General features: G+C 42.7%; 1 protein-coding gene across 1 annotated transcript in view; it reads left to right on the top strand.

Moving 5' to 3' along the window:
* Window positions 1–24,021, top strand: part of LOC119658982 (cadherin-87A) — a 582,773-nt gene that overhangs the window by 236,838 nt on the left and 321,914 nt on the right. Inside the window, exon 4 of the mRNA XM_038066864.1 lies at window positions 11,655–11,666. The gene's annotated coding sequence lies outside the window, so the exon portion shown is untranslated. The remainder of the gene's footprint in view (window positions 1–11,654; window positions 11,667–24,021) is intronic.

The following is a 24,021-nucleotide window of genomic DNA, read 5'->3' as shown; positions in this document are numbered from 1 at the left end:
GTTGTACCCCTTACCTGGCTTGTTGACCCGGAGAGTAGCATGGTGGATCATGTCTTTCATTTGATTCCACGATTCTTCCACATTCGTGATGGTTGGTAATCGCGTAAGTGAGATCATTTCTTCTTTGTTCTCACGAAATCACCACCAATTAACGCGCAACGGGCCAGTGTGTTGCCCACCCTGTTTTGTCGGTGCCTTAATTCGCAATCAGCGGGCGATGTTGAGGTGCTATGGTCTCATAGGGAACGGCTTTGCAATCAGTGGCAATGGTAAAATGTGGGCGTCTTATGAGAATATAGTCGATTTGCGTTTTACTGCTCTCAGTATAAAATCTAGGAAGATGAGGCAATCGTTTGACAAACCATGTATTCATAAGTACAAGGTCATGGATGTCCGCAAAATCGATTATACGCTCGCCGCCCTCATTGTGCCCCCAAACCCTTTCCTCACATGGCACCTCTTACCGTCTGCCTTTTCACCCCCATGGCCATTAAGTTCGCCGCCAATGATTATGTAGTCGTCAGCAGGCACGTGACATGCCTTTTCATCGAGAAGCTGCCAGAAGGCGTCTTTCTCGGCATCAGGTCGACCTGTCTGTGGTGCGTATGCGGTGAAGAAGTGAGTAGTGCGATCAGCTGATATAATGGTGAGCTTCATCAGTCGATCATCAAATCGTGCAACTTCTATTTTCTTTCATCACGGAAACCCTCTGAGATGACAATGCCAACACGGTATTGAGTGTGCGGGCTACCCAAATAGAGAAGTTTATAGCCATTGTCGCGCCTTTTAGCACCAGACCATTGGGTTTCTTGCAGAGCGCAGATATTAATCGCCTTTTCCGAAGGGCTCTTTCGTGTTCCTCGATCTTCCCAGTTAGGGTGGCAACATTTAGCGTGCAGACACGTATTTGTTTTGCTCGGACTAACTTATTTACGTCCTGACACCGTCCATGCGTCAAGAACCCTTGCCCATTTCTCGACAGGACCGGGGCCCGACCTGCCGCGTCGATTGAGTTGGACGCCCTAGCATTTTTCCGAGCCTTGTTACTCGGTCCGATCATGTTGTTTCTAACGACATTGTATGCATTTTCTTGGTGGGCCTGTCGTGGAAGCTGCCACCAAGAGAGATCAGGTAGGATTTAGCATAGTGTAATTGCCCCAAGTATAGTTATCTCTTTCCTTGATCTCAGAACTTTATTTTTGTTTTACTGAGGATAGTACAAAGTACGTTGCAGCAAACCCTCCTCCTTTATCTGGGCTTGGGACCAGCATACTATGTTAACAGTATGGCGGAAAAAAAAAAAAGTTGATGCGGATTTAGGACCCCCTTCATTCCTAAAACGAGTATGGCGGAGTTGGATATTTTCACATAATATATGCATATATTATGTGCTAGGTACTAATGGGATAAGTGCACGTTCAAATGTCTTTATAAAAGAAATGCACAAATGCACAAATGGGGTATATGAAATTGGTTTCACGGAATAAGAGGCATCTGTGTCGGGCTTAGAAATTAGGTAAAGCATAGAAATAGAAAAATTACTAATTGAGTCAGTTGCAACCAAAACACCCTTGATGAATAAATTTTCTGCTTTTTCCTAGAAGTCCTGCTTAATGTAAAATTCTACTGACATTGTTGAATACGATATCAATACCGCACTATTTACTTTGGAAATTTGACGAAGGAAAACGGAGTGCACTTTTTCCCCGGCTGAATGTTCCCAACGTAGTTGTACATACATATGTAGATGTAATTTTTTCTATTGTAGTTCGTCCTTGAATAGGAACGGAATCGTCAGGATTGTTCATATCCAATAAACAAACCCCCTAAACTCAGTTTGCGAACGATTGAAGTTGCAGCGAAATATTCTTTCTGCTCTGCTAATGCCCTGTGCCGGATTTGGGCAGGATTTTTAGTTTCCAGCAGTGGAAGCACTGTTGCTACCGTCGAGGGAAAAACAATTTTGCTTTTACATGAACGAGCATCGGAAATTTGCATAGAATACGTACACTTGTACCTGCTCTATTTTTTTATCCTTGAAAAAATACTAGTACCGCCATGAGCTCTAGTGGAATTCGGAATCCGTGCATGCAGACAGAAACGACGCTGGGGCGTGAACGAATCTAATCACACAATTTTCTGAGTTGTCTGGAGGGAAAAGAATTCCATGAAAAGAGTTGAGAGTTTTCTGTAAAAATAAGCATGTAAATGTGTTTGGGTGAATTAAGGATGCTGATCGTTCTTACGTTTTTTCTGATTCATTTGACGTAACGTTTATGTAGCCCACTTATGTCAGCATGAATTCAGCATATTCATTTATGTATGTATACAGCGCCTTTCATTTTAGTTTGTGTTCACTTTGATGGTTTCTACTGCCCCCAAATTGAATTAGGGATTGCATTTTGACGACGAAAGACCTTATTTAATATTAGGTTGCGGAAAAAGTAATGTCGTACTTTGTCAATAAGATGGCGACACTTAACCGTATCTTGTGTTGTACTTATCGCATCAGGTCATACTATATAGTCTCAAGTTATATCGCGTCAAAGATGGAGTCTACCAAGCAAGAAATTCGTCATATTTTAGTTTTTACTACCTGAGAGGTAAAAATGCAACGAAGGCGACCAACAAGATTTGTGAAGTTTATGGGCCCGATACTGCAACGATTCGCACAGCACAGCGTAGGTTCGATCGATTTCGTTCTGGTGTAGTGCATGTCGACCGTTTGAAGCAGGCATGGTGGGAATGGTGTTCTGTTCCACAGGGACAACGCTCGGCCTCACACATCTTTGATGACCCACCGGAAGATACGGGAGCTCGGATGGGATGTCCTATCGCACCCACCGTATAGTCCGGACCTGGCACCAAGTGATTACCATTTCGTCCGGTCCATGCAAAACGCTTTTGGTGCTACTAAGTTGGCCTCAAAAGAGGCTTGCGAAAAGTGGCTGTCTGAGTTTTCTATAAATGGGAAGGGGGGGGCTTTGTAAGAGGGGGATAATTGCCTTCTAAATGGCAACAAGTTTGAGAACAAAACGGTGCATATTTGACTTAAATCCGATAATTCTAAGTATGTTAAATAAAGCGTTAAAATTCGATCACAAATACGACATTACTTTTTCCCCAACCCAATATTTGGTATCTATGTACTGCGTACTTCGATACTCCTCTCTACAAAGCTTTTCCCTATCTTAAAGTAATGAATTTAAATTCATGTTGTTGAATCAATGTATGATTGGCAATCGGTCGATCAAATTTAAATTCAAGTTGTTGGTTTAAGATTTTCAACATTTATCTCTAAGGAGGTAATTGTCAACCGGCTATCAGTTTCGCTGCATTGAACATCGATAAGGCCTTTCCTTTGATTTGGTATTCAAGCAGCCTCGCTGGCAGATTTTTAGGTTGGGCTTTCGACTTTTGGCTATGGCGAGGTTGGCATTCTTTCGGGAGTGTTCATTTGCAGTGTGCGACGAATTATTTTGCCTCTATAGAACTTTCTGCTTCTGATGCTTCATCTGCAGTCCTAGAAAAATTTCGGTAGTGTTATTTCTTTTGTTAAGTAATTTAGCGATCGTCCATCCTTGATATGTAATCGCTGTGCCTTTTGGTGAGCAGCAGAGATATCAGTGAGCGTTCCCATTCGTTGAGGTCGCAGAATAGAAGTGTATCTAAGCCCATACTTTGTTGAGTTACACATCATTCCTGTTAGAAATCAACCACAGCGTCACGAGTCTAATCCCTTAATCAGGCCCAGTGCAGAACTTAGAAAAACTCATTAGCACTCTATGGCAGAAGGCCTTAGTAGGCAATATGATATCATACCACTTTTTCAAGAAAGTGATATTACAAAATAATATCGCAAACATAACCTTTCATAACCAGACCGAACCGTTATAGCATCAACAAAAAATATTAACATTCAGCAGCTCATAGTACTAGATATGGCTTATCACTAGAATGGTTTACCCTACATTTATTACATTCGTAACGTAAAGTATACGGCATCGCCCAATAAGTATTAATGAAGAATAAATGAGCATTTCGTGCAAGAGAAGAGAAAAAACAGTGATATAGGACATTAAATAATACAGTATTTTCATATGAGAAGAACAGGGTAGGAAGTTATCAGTGGCCGTTCCGAAGAGCCCAATTAGCTATAAAGTGCGCGGTTTTGATGCCACAAACTCCTAAGACCATGAATGTTGATGTATGATAAGAGCAAGGATGCAGCATCCAGTCGGTTCAGATTTTGAGAGCCAGCCTATAGCATTTATAAAGGAAAGCAGCTCTTCCACCCTGCAGCTAGCGATCTCTCTGACGTCCTCAAAGAATCGTTTTTTTCAGTGTCCGTAGCATGGCTCCAACTATAGCTGGCCAATCGTAAAGTAAATGCCTATGAGTTTCCCCTTTTCTCCGCAGCTTCGGCAGAGCTAATTGTAGGATATGCCAAATCTAGTAGCAGCAGGCCGAATCCTCCTTAATTTTGCACAAATAGTGAGCCTTCGCCATCTGAGGTCCGCGGCTGCTAAGTAGTGCGAATAAATTCCACCCTTGTAATCGCCAGTGGGACACAGATTATACCCACCGAAGAGCTGCCAAGAACAGAGTTCCCCCCCCCCCCCTGCCAAGTCCGTCAGCCTGCTCATTCGCCTTTATGTTCCTATGGCCGGGAAACCAGAGGAGGGTGGGCTTGATTTGATTTGATTTTTTTCACACCACAGCGAGCCAGCCGAGATAACAGCTTGCCAATCGACAATCGCCTCGGTCATTTCTGCTAGGAAAATTTACGTAGACCAACAGCATATGCACACACTTCAATCAGCACCCGCCATAACAATACCAGGCCATAACATTACAAATCAATTGCTTACAGCCAGGAATCTTCATCCTCAAGCACCCGAAATCATTTCATAACCCAAAATCAACTAATGAACAGGCGATCGTAATAGCAATAGATTCAAGAGCGAAACTCGACGTTGGTATATGTTAGGTGATATATGAAAAAACATTACCTGTCGCAGAATTAATATGACCATCACTTTGGTAATGTGTCAATGTTAGGTAATGCGGTGACGTATGGTAATATGGGGATGTTAGATAATGCGGTGGTATTCTAATGTTTGGATCGCGGACGGTGAAGGTTATGTGATATTACACTTTAAGGTGACATCAGTTTTCTGCTATTACATACTTTACCTATCCATTTTTACCTCGTATGCTTACCACTCCCCCCCTACACATTCCAGTTAATTATTCAGGGAAGGATTTCTGCCTCAGAGTTTTTGTTTTCCTGACCAACATGCCTGTGGAAAACCTTTTCTCGGTCACATCATAAGGAGGCACTATTTTGATCACTCGCTGTTTGATATGCTTGGAAGATCTTGGCTCGAAAGATATTCAGCTACTTTTTAAGGTTTTGTGTGAAACAAAACCTTATTAGATTCGAGACGGCGTCTGTCTGTCCGTCTGTCTGTTACACCCGATTTATTCAGAAACGGCGATTGTCACGAAAATTGGTGAGAGTATGTAATCTGGTGTTCCCTTTACATGCAGTAAGTGGCGCCATCTTGTGTTAAATTTAAGGGGGGCTCCTCATACAAGTGAAAGGAGGGTCCAAATTTTTTTTTCATAGGATGTAGCCATGTGGGGTATCAAATGAAAGGTCTCAATTAGTACTTTACTTTAATATTTGATATTGGGTGAAACATAAGCGAGTGAGGGCTCAAAAAGTAACAGGTGTAGCAGGTCTCGTTCTCAGAACCTATCCAACCGAAAAATTTGAAAAAAATCACAGTGATGCACCTCTACGAAATCGAGGCCTCAAAATATATCCGGTTCCGATATCTGCTATAAAGCTAATAATAGTATATTTCCACATTTTAGAAATTTACCCGCCCCCCCCCCCTTATGTTCATCCCAGAAGTAGGATTAAAATTGGTTCAAGGTCTGTTTTTTCTTTTTTTTTAAGGAGGTGGAAATCTTCAAAAGACTCTGGCCTGGGCACGCCAGAGTGTGGGATTTCTACCCACTGAAACCACCTCCGACTCCCGGTGATAGCACTTCACCTAGAGTTTCCTCTAAGTTCCTCCTTTCTTCCACGAACCTAGGAAGAATACGTGCGCTGGGCCCTCTGGGACCCCGTCGCAGTTTGGACAGTTAGGTGAGGTGTCCACTTTAAACCTGTACAGGTATGGACGGTATCCTCTATGGCCGGTGAGAAAGTGGGTGAGATTATAATTGATTTTCCTCTACTTTCCCTCTAGCCACTACCCCATGGAAGGGGTCAACATATAGGTCCAACAACCCTTTTCTGACTGGTCCCACCGGTGTTGCCATTTACTTATGGATCTCTCCCTTTCGGCTTTTTTCACCTACAATTGATGGACCTGGTGTTATAAATGCTCATCATTTCGGTTGCTAGGATATCATTCGGCATCATTCCCGAGATTTCTTAGAAAGGCGGAGAGTGGGAGGGGCGGAAAGTGATGATTTCTTTAACGGTCTCATTCTTAGAAACTACCCAACCGAAAAATCTGAAACAAATCACGAAGCTGCCTCAATATGGTGCCCATGCCTCAAAATACCCTCCACATCGATATTTGTTCAAGTTAATAATAGTATATTACCATATTTGTGGGGAAATCGAGTAAAACCCCTCTTATCGCGTTATAAAAGTTGGTAGTAGTATAAAATATAATATAAAGCATATTATCACCAAGTTTGATCAAAATCGTGCTATTAGTAACAAAGTTACAGTAGCTCAAAGTTGTCTTTACCGTGTAAATTTACTGATATCAATATCACACTAAAGTGGGTAGTCAGACCTGCTAAATGCATATACATAACGGGTTACGTACAAATCTTCTTCTTTGTCCCGTTCACAAGCGGGGTCGGCTCGTCGTGATCGGCTTCGCCATTTGGCTCTATCGAATACCTGATCTAGGTGCAATCTCGAGGCTTTCAAATCCCCATCTGATAAAGGGTTACGTACCAATACGATTGTTTTACACTCAAATATACTCACAGAAGAAGCAAACAAAACGTTTCATACCCGAAGCGCCCAGCTCCCGGTTTCCCGACTTGTTTAAGAGTGCTTTTCAGCTAAATGGCTGCGGTGTTCCATTCGGTAGGGATTAGTTGTGGTTATGGGTTCAGAGTATTCACTATATATTCCTTTTGTTGGAACGGAGTTTGAGGGCTTTTTTCGAGAGGCTTCCAACCTGTGACTGATTCAGTTTATTTTTTTTTTTTTTTTTTTTGATACCAGGGTTACATCCGAAATTGAAAATCTGTAACCCGGTCATGTGACTGTTGGACTAGAACTTTTATTTTCAATAAATTAATCCATTCTGACCGCCATGTTAGGTACTCTTCTAGTTCGGGGATTGCATATCTTATTCTGTTTGTTTTATGTTGTAGTATTAATCAGTTTACCTTGGAATTCTTCTCTGTTGTTACTTCGGGTAAAATAATGTTTAAAAGTTGCTGCACCAGTGTTAAGTGGTGAAATTGAAATGTGTAAAAAGCTAAAACTGAGACAAAATATGAGCTCTGTCTCTCACTTATTTCGTATTCGGGATGTGCAATGGGAGTTAAAGTGTCTCCGACTCATTGATTATCAATGCGCAATCAGATGAAAACTATGTAATTACATAATTGTCGTGGAAGAGGTTTAGTTAAACGTGTAGGACGAGCATGGTAACACGCAATTAGTAGACGTACTAACTTGTTGCCATAGCTTGCAATCCTACCCAAATGAGAAAATTGGGAATAGATCTTAACGGAGATCTTCCAATAATACATGTGTGTGGTGAATATGTGTGTGTGAAAACAGGGTTAGCTTGAAACCTGTAATGATAGTTATGGAGATAGGAGATCAAGTCGATCCCTTGAGTGGCCGATAACGACCTAGAGGGCAGAGCTATCCCAAAAAGCTAAACAATTTGGCAAAATTTGACCGTGAAGGTCCGCCCACGAAGATTGCAGCTCTATCAAAGCTCTCGGTCGACACGTTCTTGCACGCCTCTGTGCTAGCCAGGCTCGGGAATGTGGGGGGGGTCCTTTGAGCGCTTTGATCCCTCACGCTTCATTACTAAAAACAACGTGTCTTTACCGGTGCGTGGGTCCGCACCGGATTTTAAAATCGAATTTTACGTAGGAATTCGCGACGGCCTATCGAATAAAACCAGAACGCGAGCTAAATTGGAAAATAAAAATAATAAAAAAAAAAAAAACGGCTCGACCGCGCGCGTGGAGCCGTTTGTCTCCGGACCCGAGTGCCGCGATCAAGTAGTGGAAAATCCACGACGGATCACCTTCCCGATTGCCGTCCCTTCCGCCTCAGATCTTGAACAAGGCGCGGCCGGTGAGGTTCCCACCCTTCCTCGACATCCTCCGCCAGTTATTCTTTTAGAGGATGTCCCTTTTGTAAGAATCCCGCGGGAGTAAGGAGGAACTAAGGGGAGGAAGTCCTCAAACTACCTTTGATTATTCACACATTAATGTACTTTTTCAAGCTTCTGAACATAATACAAAGGAAAAAAAAAATTATTACAACCAAAAAGAAATTAAAATAAAGTTAATTAAAATGTAAGTTTAAAAAAAAAGAAAATGAAAATAAAATAAGAGAAAAAAAAAACAATAAATAACCAAAGTGTAAAATTTACCAACGAGAAGGGAAATAAACTAAAAATCAATAAAAAAAAAGAAAAGAAAAGAAAATAAACAAACCACTTACCCAAATGTCACTCCGAGCTCGGACCGATCCTTCGGGTACCTATTTCTTTTTTGTCTTTAAATTCAAATTATTTATAACTAAAAATATATAGTCCTACAACAAAAAAACTAACGTTAGTTCACTTCTTCTCTATGATTTCGTTCCTCATGCTTTTATGAGGGATGGTTTATACACAACGCGCAAATTTCGACACTAGATTTCAGCAATTAGATATTAATTTCTTTCCGTTGCGATTTCGCCTATTTCAATTGTTTTTCTTCTTTTTGCTTTAAAACTCTGTACATTATTCAGGTGTTAACGATTAAACGATTTTAATCTATTCTCGGAATCTTCGTTTTAACTACACTTCAGTTAGCACGATGTGGGGTTAGTTTTCTCGGTCGGATACTTTTATTTTGCTCGCGAAAATCTTCACACTTTAGGATGAATTATCCTCTTCTTTTTCCTCCGTCCTCACTCTTATCTTTCCTCTTCCTCGCCTTCTTTTTCCCCTCAGTACTCGCTGCACCTTCCTTTGCTAAGTTCACCAGACCTCCTCAAGCTCCAAAAGACTACCTCCTCCGTCCTCACTCTTATCTTTCCTCTTCCTCGTTTTCTTTTTCCCTTCAGTACTCGCTGCACCTTCCTTCGCTCAGTTCACCAGACCTCCTCAAGCTCCAAAAGACTACCTCCTCCATCAAGAAGCTCTCCGACCCGCTGCCCTACAGCTCTCCAACCAAACTCCCCCGTTTTTCCTTCCCGCCAAAAACCTTCTCCCAGCAACATTCTCGCTGCCTTTGTTCGTGCACCGCTTCTATTCCCGCTACATAGCCTTTCTCACTCGCTAGGCAATGTTGCGGCAACATGCGCATGCGCCTGCGGATGCGGCAAATCATTCCCCTCCTGTCAAGATCAATTCGCTTGAATACATTGAATAATGTGCAATCTGCGGCGAACTTTAAGGCAATTGCACACTATTAAATGCATTGTTTAAGCAAATTGATTAAGAAAGAGCCGAATGAAATTCCGCTCCCGTCGCGCAGCCGCGGTCACTACAAACCCTTCCACTTGTCCAGTTTTACGCTTTAAGATAAGAATGGATCTCAATCGGAGATACGCGGTGAAACAATAAAGTAGAAGATTTTAGAAGATAAAAGATCTCGGTCGAATATCGAGCACGAAACATTTGAAATAAAGACAAATTGACGGACTTTTTTTGTGTTTTAATATTTGTGCGTTTAAATACTTTACAGCCAGATTCGTCTTCTGCCTATTTTCTACTGCTAACACTAGAGTTCCGTAAAAGTTGTCGAAGGTGTCGCAAAATCCTTCTTTTGGTCCCGCATCATTTTCTGTTAGGTAGGTAGGTAGTTCATGGCCAGGGACTTAAATTTCTTTTGCTGGTGAAAACGCTGTGCGATTGTAGTTTTGTAATGTCTCAGCAAAACCATATCATTTCTTAAGCTAACCTTAGACGATCAGTATTTCATCAGTCTGGCGTCAGTCTTCATGACAAAATTATGGGAAACTGATCGTCTGATGTATTTTTTTGTGTAGAGCAGTTGTCTTTGTCTTGTTAAACATGACTTCAAAATGGTTCGGCTCTATACTAAACACGTCAGTCCATCAGTCCATTTTTGATGAATTGACTTATGGCAGACTGATGAAATACTAATCGTGTAAAGTCAGTCTTAGATTACCGGAATACTGATACTGCATTTTGAAGTTATAAATAATAAAAATGTTGTTTAAGAATTGAAGAATTCATAAGTTCGCCATCCACTTAATGGCGGACCAGACCAATTGGAAAGGAACATGCTTTTTCGATGGTGGTCCACAGAACCCTCATCCTGGGGCAAGCACCTAAGTTGCAAAATATATTTGTATTTGATCCCTTATATTTATTTAAAAACACGACTCGAATTATATTCATAGGCCTTGTAAAATTCACATCTAAGCCAACCGAGGCTAGATTAATTTTTTTTTTAAGAATCGAGGGATTCCTATGTCCACCATCCACTTAATGGCGGATCGGACCAGTTGGAAAGCAACATGCTTTTTCGGTTGTGGCCCACGGAACCCTTACCCTTGGGAAGCACCCAAGTTGCAAAATATATGACTTGCGGGCAGAGGTAAGGCAGTGTTTGATGAGTTGCCTCTGCCCTGGGCGAATCCGCAAGTCATATATAAATAATAGTTCCCGATTTGATTCTGGGCGATTTGGCCTTTGAACTGCCCAAGATTCCCAATTCCTAAAATTACTGTTCGTTGCAATTTAGTCGAAATGTTCTTCCCCTCTCAGTTGAAATCTAGTTACCTTTCAAAGAGTTTTAAATCACTACTCCTATACAAAAGGCGTAGGATAACAGCCTTTTGAACTCATTTCAACGTTAAGCATATCTATTATGACATCAACGTCCCCTGCAGCTCTTTTGTCCATCTGTTGATGGAATTGCTTGGAGCTGGCCCATGGTCTCCACTCCATTTCTAACCAAACTGAATGGATAGTGAGTTTCGTTCACGATAGAAGGAATTTTTTAGATAATGTTTTGCTTTCGTCTGGACCTGCTTCGCACATATTTCAGACTTCAGGACTTCTTTGTATGTTCAGATGAGCATGGCAAGGATGAGAATTATCATGAACTAAACCGGCCACGGAAAGCAAGTTTGTGTTGGCCATTATTTAATCGCTCGGTGGTAAATCAGAAAGCTGCCTTGGTGCATACTATTTCGTGCCTTTATATGTTTTAGCCTGAAATTTCCTATCAGATTGCTGGTAGAATTAGAGTCAGTAGAGTGTAAAATTAATTTTGCTCCTCATTCAGTAGAGATTAGATAAGACGCTGTTTGTCCTGATCCCAGTGGTCATTTTTTTTTGGTATTAACCTAACATTTTGAAAAAATGTATTCAAATAAATTCTTTTTTTTTTATTTTCAGGTGTATTTAACGGTGAGTACTGCTTTTTCTCCAATGACGAGAGTTTTATGAAGAACCTACGGAAGTATACTGACATCGGTTATTTTTGTGGTAACATCCTTTTTCAATGATGAACTGAAATGATATTGTAAGTATTACGTAATTGTCTCTGAGTTACAAACGTTGTATGTTCGAATAAATTTTATTTAGTGCATTTGGTTAATCCTAAACAGTTTCATACGAAATTCCCAATTACAAAACCCTATATTTTTAAGGTTTACAAAACCTTATTAAAATCAGTTTCCTGTCAGACTGTCAAAAACTGGGCGAAATCCATGATGGATACACATCTGTAATCTAGGACACGCATGCCGGACTCTTACCGACTAAAACCTCCCAGATTTTCTCCACACTCTCCCCGCGGGACCACCCTTCCCGTATTGCTTCGCGGGGCTGTTCAGTTCTTAGCTGTTCATCCTAAACGAGCTGCTACCGCTTTCCGTGGCGTTAATTGCAGTAGCTGCCTTCTATGTCTCCGCTACGCTTCTGCTGCTTTTAGTTCCTGGTGGATCCGTTTCACCATTGCAACTACCGCGCCCCATGCTGTATTTGATTGCACCATGTACCTTATCAGATTTTCCACCGTTAAACGGATATTTAGCTCTGTTTCATGATTTCTCCTTGAGCTTTTAAATCTTGAGCAGGCGAAGAAAACGTGTTCTGTATTTTTGGCTGCACCTTCATATGCAGGACAATCGGGCGATTCATCTAGACCGAACCTATAGAGGGTAATTCTTGTATCCACCGTGTCCGGTTAAGAACTGAGCCAGATGGTAACTCGTTTCACCGTGGTTCCGCATAGTCCACATACTTATGTCTGGGATAAGCCTGTGTGTCCACCGGGCATTCTCCGCCTGGTCCAATGCTGTTTGCCATGCAGCCAATGACCGCATATGCTCTCCTTGCTTGTTGAGGCTCGCTTCCTGATTTTCGTACACACGAACAGACTCCTGCTGAACTCCTGCCGTTATTACATATATCTTCGTCCCTTCGTCCGTATCATAGAGTGGCTTCCGCTGACGGATGTAATCGAAGATTATATTTAATATATATTTTGGTGTTTGTGCCGCGATGAGCACTTCGATTCTATGAGAGAGGATTACCAGTGCGCAGTATTTCCCTTTGTCCTAGGCTTTTTTGGCTAGCTCAAAAACCAGTTTGGAAGCATCAACTGCTGATCGAGCCTTCCAGAAGCCAAACTGTCTATTCGATGAATAATCATCACTATCAATTAATGGATATAGCCGGTTATAGATTATCCACTCGAGGACCTTGCCTATTGTATTCAGAAGACAGATAGGTCTATAGGATCTTGGTTCACCTATTGGCTTATCTGTCTTCGGGATCAATATAAGCTTTTGTATTTTCCACTCTGCGGGGAAGAACTCTTCTTTTAGGCAGTCTGTAAATACCCGTGCCAACATTCTTGGTGTCATTCTCATTGCCAGTTTCAGCGCCTTGTTGCGGCATCCCGGACCCTTTTTATTGCGCCCAAGACATCGTCTGTGGTTACTGCAGATATGTCTTCGGCGCTCATTGGTATCATTGGGAAGATTGTTTCCGGAAGTTGGGGCAACAATGTCCAAACTATCTACCACAATAATCTAAGGCACATAATAGGAGTGGACCTTTTGTCTTTTATTCCCAAAATAACGGAATTGCACTCTCCTTCCCAAGGATCGGAGTCTGCCTCATCACAGAGTCACTTGAAGCAATAATTTTTACTTTTCGTGATGGCTCACTGCAACTTTTTTCGTGCCAGTTTATATTCGAGGTATGTTTGTTCATACTCTGGCTGTTTTTTCTCGGGGACGGTTGTAGCGATTCACACTAAAATTGGTGGAACGGTGGGAACTGTGAACGCTCACGCATACAGTGAATTACATAATTCTACTTCGAATTTAAGGGGCGGGAAGGGGGGTTCTCATACATGCAAAAGATAGGTGTTTATTTTTTTTTCATCAAATATATCATGTGGGGTATCAAATGAAAAGTCTCGGCTAGTATTTTTCGAAGCGTTTTGACATTTGTTAGAAAGGTGGGGAGTGCGGGGGGTCTAAAGTGATAATTTCTTTAACAGACCCATTCTCAGAAGCACGCAATCATTTGATGTGGACAATCGACTGCAGTTTTCGGAATTTTACTGGAGTCGAGCCATCAAATAATTCATGATTGGATTTGATTTGCCAGGACTCTCCTGCTTTTGTGGCTCCAAAAATGTTTAGGGGATATTTTCATTCATTATCTGCTTCTTCGATTGCATGGGGAAGATTAAGATTAGAGAGCCGTCTGGACTATGAGCAGGACTACATAAAATCCTTTGTGAGTAGCAGTAATTCCTCTTTTGGTTTCACGTTTTTCATTTCCTTTCAACTGAAATAGTCCCCCTTAGCAGACGAATCATTTCACCAGTTCAAAATATACTTGCTCATTGTGATATTTTGCCTGATTTTTGGTTTCGGGTCATGTTTTTATTGCCTTGACTCTGAGTCCGGCTTATTCTCTAACTCTAACTTTAGGAGCAGAATTACCCATCGAACATGGACGTCATTTATATATGCAATCAAATAAATATTCCAACCTAATTCTGTCCGTTATATCTTAAAAAACTAGTTTTAACCATATTACATAGATTACAATCAGTGTTTCTTAGAACTATGCACCTAATACACTTAACTCAAAAATATAAAATTTATTTATGAACAATATATATATATATATATATTATGTTTACATTTTACAATTTTTTTCTTTTGAAGGTTTTGTGTAAAACAGACAAACCTGTGTAAAATAAAATCTTATTATAATCGATTTATTATCTGTCTGTGGATATTTTTTTAAGGAAGTCGTAATCTTCAAAAGGGACTGGCCTGGACACGCTAGTGTGTGGGATATTTACCCACTGAAATCACCACGACCTTTAGGTATTACATCACTGGCCGGAGTTAACTTACCTGAGCTAGGTCTGCATCTTTCTATCCGCCGCGATCGTAACCACGCCTTCCTCATTTCTTCCGCTTTCCACAGTTGACTTTGGATGGTCGCGATCATGAAGTTGATTGCATCCAAATCCTCTCGGCAAGCTATCATTTTCAGTACAACATTTTCTGGTGATACCAATTCATCTAACATTACCCTAAGTTCCTCCTTTCTTCCACGTACCACGGATATTGGAAGAATACGTGCGCAGTTTGTACAATCAGATGAGATGTCAAATTTAAACCTATACATATTTTGACTATGGCGGTGAGGAACAGGGTGAGATTATAACTGATCTCCCCATGTCTTCTCTCCAAACACTTCCGGATGGTAGGGATTAACCTGTGTGTCTACCGACCCTTTTTTGAGTGGTCTCACCGCTGTTGCCATGTAAATAAAAATCTCCTTTTTGGCTTTTTTCGCTCCCGATAAAGGAGAGATGACCATAATGTTATATATGTTTGGCATCTCATCTGTCAAGATGTGAATCGGTACCATTCCTGAGATGACGAACGTTGCATCATCTGACATAGTCCCTAAGACAGAACACACCCTTAGCGCTGTTCTTCTGTAGGCTGCACTCAGTGTATATACGTTAGATAAGCTATTGAACGTTGATCTTCAAATTGGGACTGCATACAACATGATAAAACTCACCACCCTAGCTACAAGCAGCCTACAAGTATGCCAAGGACCTCCTACATTCAGCATCATTCTTGACAGAGTTATACTGGCTTCGGATGCCTTTTCCGAAATATACTCCCTGTGCTGCTTAAAACTGAGTTTTGCATCTATTATCACTCACAAGTATTTGACGGCTGGCTTGGTATTATTTGGTATTTCATCCAGGCCCGGAGCTTTGTTGTTACGTATTCTGTTGCAGATCTCCAACAACTCATCTGTGGTTACTGCCGCAGTTGCCACCACTTTCAGAAAACTCTGAAAGATGTCAGCGCTCTTCTCTTGCTGCGGAATAACCTCTGGGTGATTTTCAACAAGAGGGTAGCGCACATGATTTGCGGAGATGACCAACGTATGAATTGTCTCAACACAACTCTATAGAAGCTCCCACACGGGTTTACATACGCCTCAGAGCAACGCATTTTGTTATGCTGGATGGACAACTTGTGATTTTTGTGGGTTTCTTGGGATGCACGCTCCTTTTGCACCTGAGCGATCCTACCTATCGCTTTCCGAGCAACTCTTCTGGCTCGGTGGCAGGCTGATCGAAGGCCGGCCAGTTTAGTTTTCTCCAGTTATTGGGTTTTCTGCTGGGAAATGTACATTTCCTAGGCATGGATGTGTCCTCGCTAACGTGCGAGAGCATACAGCGCGTCAGTGCAAGGATAACAAAGGTCGGGTCAACGACTGAAGCAGACCCTTCTTTTCGACAGGTACTCTTTGGTTAGAACTATAATTAACCGTTTTAAAGCCTCTAATAGACTTCGGTCTTCTGTGTCATTCTCTCTGCTTCGGAATTCCAGGGCCGATGCATCAAAGTCACATGCAATCACCTTCAGGCTTCGTCCCCTTGCATCGTGAACAAAGTTGCTAATAGTATATTACCAACTTTTTGAAATTCAAACTTATCAGATTCGCGGAAATCAACTGCATCTAGGGCCTTGTAAATAAGATGCTGATGCCATAATTAACGGGAATAATTAACATTCGAGAGGAATATTAAAGCCCCATATATGAAGAATCTATGTCTTCACAAACCTTAATTTATCTGTGTAAGTAAACACACAATTTCCAATAATGTTGAACTCCTAGTGTGAAGCGTATAGAATAATGCTTAGAAGAGCAGATTATTAGTGTAAATGGCTATTCAAAAATGGTGTGCAATTGAATTTTAATTTGTTATGCAAATATCATGCACTCAAAGTTTCTCACATAGGGAGACATGAAATCTTTCACACCTGAAGTGTCCTGCTTCCAGTTTCCTCGATATGTTTTTTTATTAATGAACAACAACAACGAAATGAATACAACAATATAATCGAATAACTAATCCCTGTTTAATGACAGGAGGTGAAAGCAACGTCCGTATAATATCTACATTTTTACATAATCCCACCAAAACAGAAATGGCAGGACTCAGCACGGTCGTCATTAATCGGCATCCCCATCCACGAGTATAAGAATTTTTCTTTCCTTCCTTCCTCTTCTTTCAGCTCGCTTAACAATAATTTCGCTCGCTCTGGAGTATATCCAGTCGAATCCCAGAAACCCCGTAGTCTAATTCCAGGGATATTCTCTCTTCTTGTCGCCGACCCTACATACAATGATACCGGGGCGCTAATCACCTAATCCGTATGGATAAGGATGGTCCAGCCCGGAAAATCTATAAGGGCAATATCTATGGTAGAAAGAGAAGACGAGGCAGATCCTGCCTGAGATGGGGCGATAGCGTAATTCAGGACGCCAGACAGCTTATGGCTATAGAATTGGTGGACTTCGGCGCAAAACCGGGGTGTCTGCAATTCTTTACTAAGGCAGGCCTAGACCGGATACCGGTTGTTGCGCCGATGATGATGATGATACCGAGTCGATGGCAGAATTAAGAACTAAAACATTCCTGTCCAGATACACGGACGCCTCGTGAGGAATAAACCCTTCCTTTTCTCGAAATACTCGCCATTTGGGTAAAACCGTGGGACTTGTCTTGATTGGTTGCGCAATTTTCGTTTGTGAAAGGCCTGATGTGGATGCAATCGTGAAACACGATCATCATGTACCGTATCAAGCCACCATTGCTTCGGCCGGCCTTTCGGTCTTTACCTATAGACATCGATGATCCGACCATCTTAGCAAATTATTTCTCGTTACCGTGAATCACGTGACCATATCATCGAAGATACCTCTCCTGGAAGTTTTCCACTTCAATTTGCTTCTAATCTCAACATCTCAAGCACGGAATTATGGGGTCCTCTAACTGTGTTGAGTCGTTTAATATCCCTCTCTTCTCTTTCAATCGCGAATCTCGGACAATAGAACATAATATGATCCACGTCCTCGGATGTATGCGGTGCATTCGAGACAGTCTGTGGGAATCATACCATCCGAAGCAATGAAAGTACTCCTTGCATCCGCCATGTCCCGTAAGGAGTTTTGTTAGATAGTAATTCAATTCTTCGTATTTTCGTCTGACCTATCTTGCAATACACGGGGTCAGTCTATGAATCCAGCGTCCTTTTTCAAGATTATCCCTCCGTTGCATGCCATCTCCTGTACAGCTCCTTCGTAGTAGCTTTTCAAAAGCCCGCAGTCACTTCGGCGGGAATAGCCTTCTTTCCCCGGTGGAGACAGTGTGCCTCATTCGCTAGAAATTCCACGTCGGATATTGCCCTATGTGCGCTGCACACCCTCAGCACGAGTGGCCGGTATGCCAGACGTAAACTTCTCTGGTTCGCCGTATTCTTCAGCTCTCCCGCCCAGACAAGAACCGCGTATAATAGGATGGATTTCACCACCTCTCCGATAAGCAACCGGCGACAGGATTTTGGTGCTCCAATGATAGGCGTCATCCTTGCTAAAGATGAGGTAGCCTTTGCTGTCTTTTCGGGCCTATAGTCCAGATGCCCCTTGAAGCTCAACTTGGCAGCGATCATTACCCACAAGAATCTAAAGATTGAAACGACCTCGAATTTTGGCAATATTGTTTTTCCTACCATTGGTAATAAAGAACCCCTCTGTCTTATCTTCCGCCAGCTCCAATTTCACCATTTGGAGCCATGCTTTGATGTATGAATGGTTTCACTTGCATGCAGTTCCACGTCCTGGGGGTGTTTCGCAACTACTACCTCCGCCAAGTCGTCTGCAAAACCAATCAACGTTGTCCCCTTTGGGGCGCAGAGGCTAAATACTCCATCATTCAATATCTTGGGGATTGAGAAAATGTCCTGTTTAAACCATTGTCTGGGTTCCAATTTCTTCCTGTCGTGGAAAAATAATTGCGAATATTTTGAACAAAAGTCGGAGGAACGTCACTTGCGGTGATTTCTGTCCACAAATCTTGTTCATTACGACCTTGTAAGCAACTCCCCACGGCTTCGTATTCCTCTCAAGGCACAAGTGATTGTAGCAATTCCGCTTATTTTCATGTATAGCCTTCCTAAGATTACTTCGAACATCGTGGTGTTCTTTCTTCGGCTGCCGATATTTTGACTTCCATCTTGGTCTTTGACAAAGCCTCCTCATTCGCAGACACGTTGTTCTCAGTAGCGCAATTTCTTGGTTCCACCAGTAGTTTGGTTTCCGACTATAATGGAACTTCTGTCGCAGCATTGTAGATTCGCATGCCTCAGTAACTCGCTGACACAGCTGGCTCAATTTTTCCAGCGCCGTTCCCTTCGGATCATGACCGGCCTTTAAAGCCGCCAGAAATGACTCTTCCTCGAAAGCTTCAGTGGACCACCCAGCTATTCTTGTTTTTCTCTGGTAGCTACTGTGGGTGTAGTTTCCACTCACCCACCACTCGCCGACGATGTACTGAGGTAAGTCAGATCGACGATTGAGCCTAACTCTCTGCTTCGGATGAGACGATGGCCAGCTCTGCGAAGGTTTCAAGCAGGATTTGAGCTCTGGTGTCGCTTTCAAGTTTTGAACTCTCGCGAAAAAGGATCCGGTGTGGATTTCATTTCCATTCCACAAAGATTTCTTGCAGTATTAGATAATGAAGTAACCAAGTTTCCCACAAGTGAGGCATTAGGGTCGCTGGATATCGACGGCCGGGAGCATGCCTGCTCACTCCCAAAAACCGCCGGTACTGGATGTTTGAAATCCTATACCGTAAATAAATTTCCTTTGTCATCCTCTTTATTTGATTCGATTTCGGGGTGTCCTTCCGACAATAATAATAAGGCCTTGAAGTCTGTTAGAGCACTTCATTCAAGACCGTGACGGTACACTATAGGATTACAGAACCCTGTAGGAGGCAATGTGGTCAACATTGCGCTGGCCCGAGATTATTACCCTGATTTGACTCAGGTAATCATTCACAGCTGAGTCGACTGGTTTCCGCAGTCAAATCACGATACAAATCCCACTGCGAAATTTGAACCGCAACCTTCCGTACAACAGCCTTGTGCTCTAACTACTCAGCTATCTGGACACCTTCCTTCTGATAGTTAATTTTTATCCGCGAGTGGGCGTGTGCTCCCCACTTACCCGGCCTGCGCATAAACATGCCCATCGCATATCTCTTGATGCGTTCATATACATTCTCATAACCATCCAGCCAGCATTTCCTCATCCGCATGACATGAGACATCCCTGATGGAAGATTGGGCGACTGCACACAAGAGGAGTGGTGGGAGGGCATTTCCTTGATGAACACCGACAAAGACACGAACCGGTTTTGATATACCCGGCACACTTCGAAATCTACTTTTCGGATCGTGGTAGAGCGAGTTTACTTAGTACACGAATTCTTCTGGTACTAGATATTGCTGCAGAGTATACCAGATGAATTCGTGTGGCACACGGTCAAAAGCCTTCTCTAGATCTAGAAATGCAATGTAAAGAGGGTGATGATTCTCACAGTGTTTTTCCATGAAGATAAACCCGGCTTGATTCAGGGTTATTTCAATGATATCGCGAATATCGTTGTCAAGAATGCGTTCAAAAATCTTCATGGTATGGAATAGTGACTTGATCGGACGGTAATTTGAACAATCTGCTAAACTACTTTCGTTTTTCCGTATTGGAAGTATAGTGCTTTCTAGCCAGTGAAATGCTGATCTACCCGCCTCAATAACCCGATTAAAAAACTCACTAAGCCACAGTGTTGAGTCCCAGTTCCTCGCTTTCCAGAGCTCAACTGCGATGTGGTTAGGTCCTGTTGCTTTTCCGGATTTCACTTTCCTCGACTGCAGTGGTGGTGACAAATGGAATTGGTGCAAATATCGGCAATGCTTGTGGAAGTTGAGGATGAACAAATTTTTCAGTTGAAATTTGCTCGAAATATTTTCGACATCTATCCGTTACCGTTTGTCGATCGCGAAGCAAACTACCGTTCTTGTCATTAACACAACAAAAGTGTTCGATATCATATTTGCGTTTGTGTCGGCTTTTGACAAGTCAATACAGATTTCTCTCACCATTCCGAGTGCCCAGTTTATCGTAAAGATCTTTGCAGTGGACGCTTGGGTAGCAGTGATCGCTTTTTTCTTCCCTATTGACTTTTTTGTAAATTTGCCAATTTGCCAGCGTTTTATCTTGGAGAAACTTGCGGTAGAGGCGTTTCTTTTCACGGGCCTTCATTAGGAGTCGGAACTTCAAAGCCAAGTATCTCGGTTGATGGATCAATTACCCTTGGTGACCTCAAGGGTTAAATGGGTTGCTTTATGGATCCTGTCTTTATTTTAGTTCCACGGTTCTTCGAAATTCGTAATGGTTCATAATCGCTTGATTCATCATCATCATCAACGGTGCAACAACCGGTGTCCGGTCTAGGCGTGCCTTAATAAGGAACTCCAGATATCCAGGTTTGCGCCGAGGTCCACCAATTTGATATCCCTAAAAGCTGTCTGGCGTCCTGACCTACGCCATCGCTCGATCTCAGGCAGGGTCTGCCTCGTCTTCTTTTTCTACCATAGCGACTTGATTTGCAATACCGCAATCAATGGATGAAGTTGAGGTACGATAGTCTCATAGGGAACGGCTTTGTAATCAGCGATAAAATATCGGCGTCTTATCAGGATATATGCTAGTTGATTTGCGTTTTACTGTTTTAAAGTTGGAAGATGGAACTATCATTTGATGAACTATGTATTCCCAAGCACAATGTCATCATGTGCTCCAAACCCTTTTCCCTCATGGCACCTATTGTCGTACGCCTTTTCATCCATATAAGGTTGCAATGACGATATAGTCATCAGCGGGCATGTTGCAGGTTATTTCGTCGAGAAGTTGCCAGGAGACATCTTTCTCGGCATCAGATCGACTTGTTTGTAGCGCGTATGTGGTGGTGGCCGGTTATTAAATTGTTCGACTTCTATAATGGCATCGCGGAAACCCTCTGAGATAGCAATGCCAATACCGTATTGGCTACCAGAATACAGAAGTTTATATCTATTTTTACCGGGACGGTCGTTCTGTCGCGCGGTCTGTCATCAAGGGAGATCAGATAGGTTTTAGCATAGTGGCAGCATAACTTCAATTATTCTTTATTTAATAAATATAAATACTGAGGTCAGGGAAAGAACCCCAGTATTTTATTGATATGTTACTGTCTCAAACCCTCCTTCTCTATCTGGGCTTAATATCAGCAATCTATATAAAAAATGTGTGTCGGTATAGCCGAGTGGTTAGAGCACAAAGCTATCATACGGAAGGTCGCGGTTCAAATCTCACTGGTGGCAGTGGAATTTGAATCGTGATTTGACGTCGGATACCAGTCGACTCAGCTGTGATTAAGTACCTGAGTCAAATCAGGGTAATAATCTCGGGCGAGCACAATGCTGACCACATTGCCTCCTACAGTGTCCCGTTACGGTCTTGAATGAAGTGCTCTAACACACTACTAGGTATTGATCCAATTGGATTGTTGCGCCAAGGATTATTATTATTATTTCCGAGTTATCACAATCTCGACAGATGCCGGATTTTACCTAATACTAGCACTAAGTGCGAAGCATTTAGGCTCAGACGATCCTACCTACTTAAAAACTAAAGGGGCGCTGGTGGTGGTGGCCGGTGGTAGGTCAGTGGGAGAATCCGTCGAGTACTCCCCGCAACATCGAGCACGTATGCAGAATGGTGTACTTCTGCATGGTTTGAACCAGACTGTGCGAGAGTTGCAGGACATCAAGGGAAGCCGTGAGGGATTTAGGTACAATACCTGTAGCTGACAATATTATGGGAACTACAACCACCCGCTCGAGACGCCAAATTTCTTTGATTTCACGAGCCAATGGCTCATAGTTCACCTTCTTCTCCACGTATTTCCGTTCAATGTTGCTATTATGGGGGATAGCAACATCAATAATATACGCGGAGCGACCCGTCTTGTCAACTAACAGTACGTCAGGCTTGTTGTGTGCGGTATGGCGATCAGTCAGAACTTGCCGGTCCCAATACATGCTGTAAGCAGAACTATCAAGTACTGCTTGCGGCTCATATCAGTAAACCGGACATGTTCCCGTGATCAGCCCATGCTTATATGCAAGGTTTTGATGGATAACCTTACATACAGCCTGGTGCCTGGTGATGTATTGCACCGGTGCCATAACAGTACAGCCAGAAATGAGATGGTCCAACGTCTCTAACGCCGAACCACACATTCTGCACTGGTCGTTCTCCAACCATTCTTTCATGATGAGCTTTTTATAAGCTCGGGTGGCGACCACGCCATCCTGAATGGCACACATGAACCCCTCCGTCTCAGCAAAGAGCTCCCCAGCACACAGCCATCTGTTCGACAGATGCAAATTGACAAATGGTTGCCAAAGACAATTCACGTGTTTACCGTGCATTGCCTTCGACTTCCATTCCTCGATTCGCTCCTGGTCCGACTTCACCCCACTCAGAGGATTGAAAGATCGATCCTTCAAGTTAAGTGGAGTCAGTCCACAGTCTGCCTTACAGACAGCCGCATGCAAGGGACTCGCCTACTCTTTACTGTAAAAATAAGCGCGCAGCGAGTCGACTTAGCGATGATGTTGTGCCGCCACGTCAACCACGCCCCTACCTTCGATGTCACGAGGCAGGTTCATCCACTCCACCGCAGACTTTGGGTGATGCATTCGGAATTTGGACATAGTTGTCCGTATCCGCCGCTGGACGTTTTCCAGGTCGGCTTCGTCCACGGCAATATTCCGAATGCATAAGCCAGTGAAGGGATAGCGAATACATTCAACGCGCTTATTTTATTCTTCCCCGAGAGATGCGATTTCAGCATCAGCTTCACATGTCGCAGGAATTCGGACAACAGAGCATCCTTCAGATTACCAACTCGAGCATGGGTTCCTTGCAGAATTCCTAGGTACTTGTAGAAGTCTGTCTCGGTCATAGCTTCGATGGAGGTCACCAATGCTATGTCTGGCATGCAGCTCGTGATGACCTTTGCGGATGGCTTGGATTCGACATTTGTCTAATCCAAACTCCATCCGAATATCACGGCTGAACATGTCTATTATTCGCAACAGACTTCTAAGATGGTTGTCAGTACCAGCATACAGCTTGATGTCATCTAGGTACACCAAGTGTGTCAGTTCTCACTTAGCACGTAGGCCATATTTTATTGCAAAACCATGCCCTCTAGCATCATTCAGTAGCCATGAAAGGGGGTTCAGTGCCATACAAAACCAAAGAGGACTCAATGAATCCCCCTGGAAGATGCCCCTCC

Source organism: Hermetia illucens, chromosome 6 (genome assembly GCF_905115235.1).
Source record: "Hermetia illucens chromosome 6, iHerIll2.2.curated.20191125, whole genome shotgun sequence".
NCBI classification, from domain to species: Eukaryota; Metazoa; Arthropoda; class Insecta; order Diptera; family Stratiomyidae; genus Hermetia; species Hermetia illucens.
Note: the sequence above shows the minus strand (reverse complement) of the source record. Positions and strands in the feature narration are given on the sequence as shown.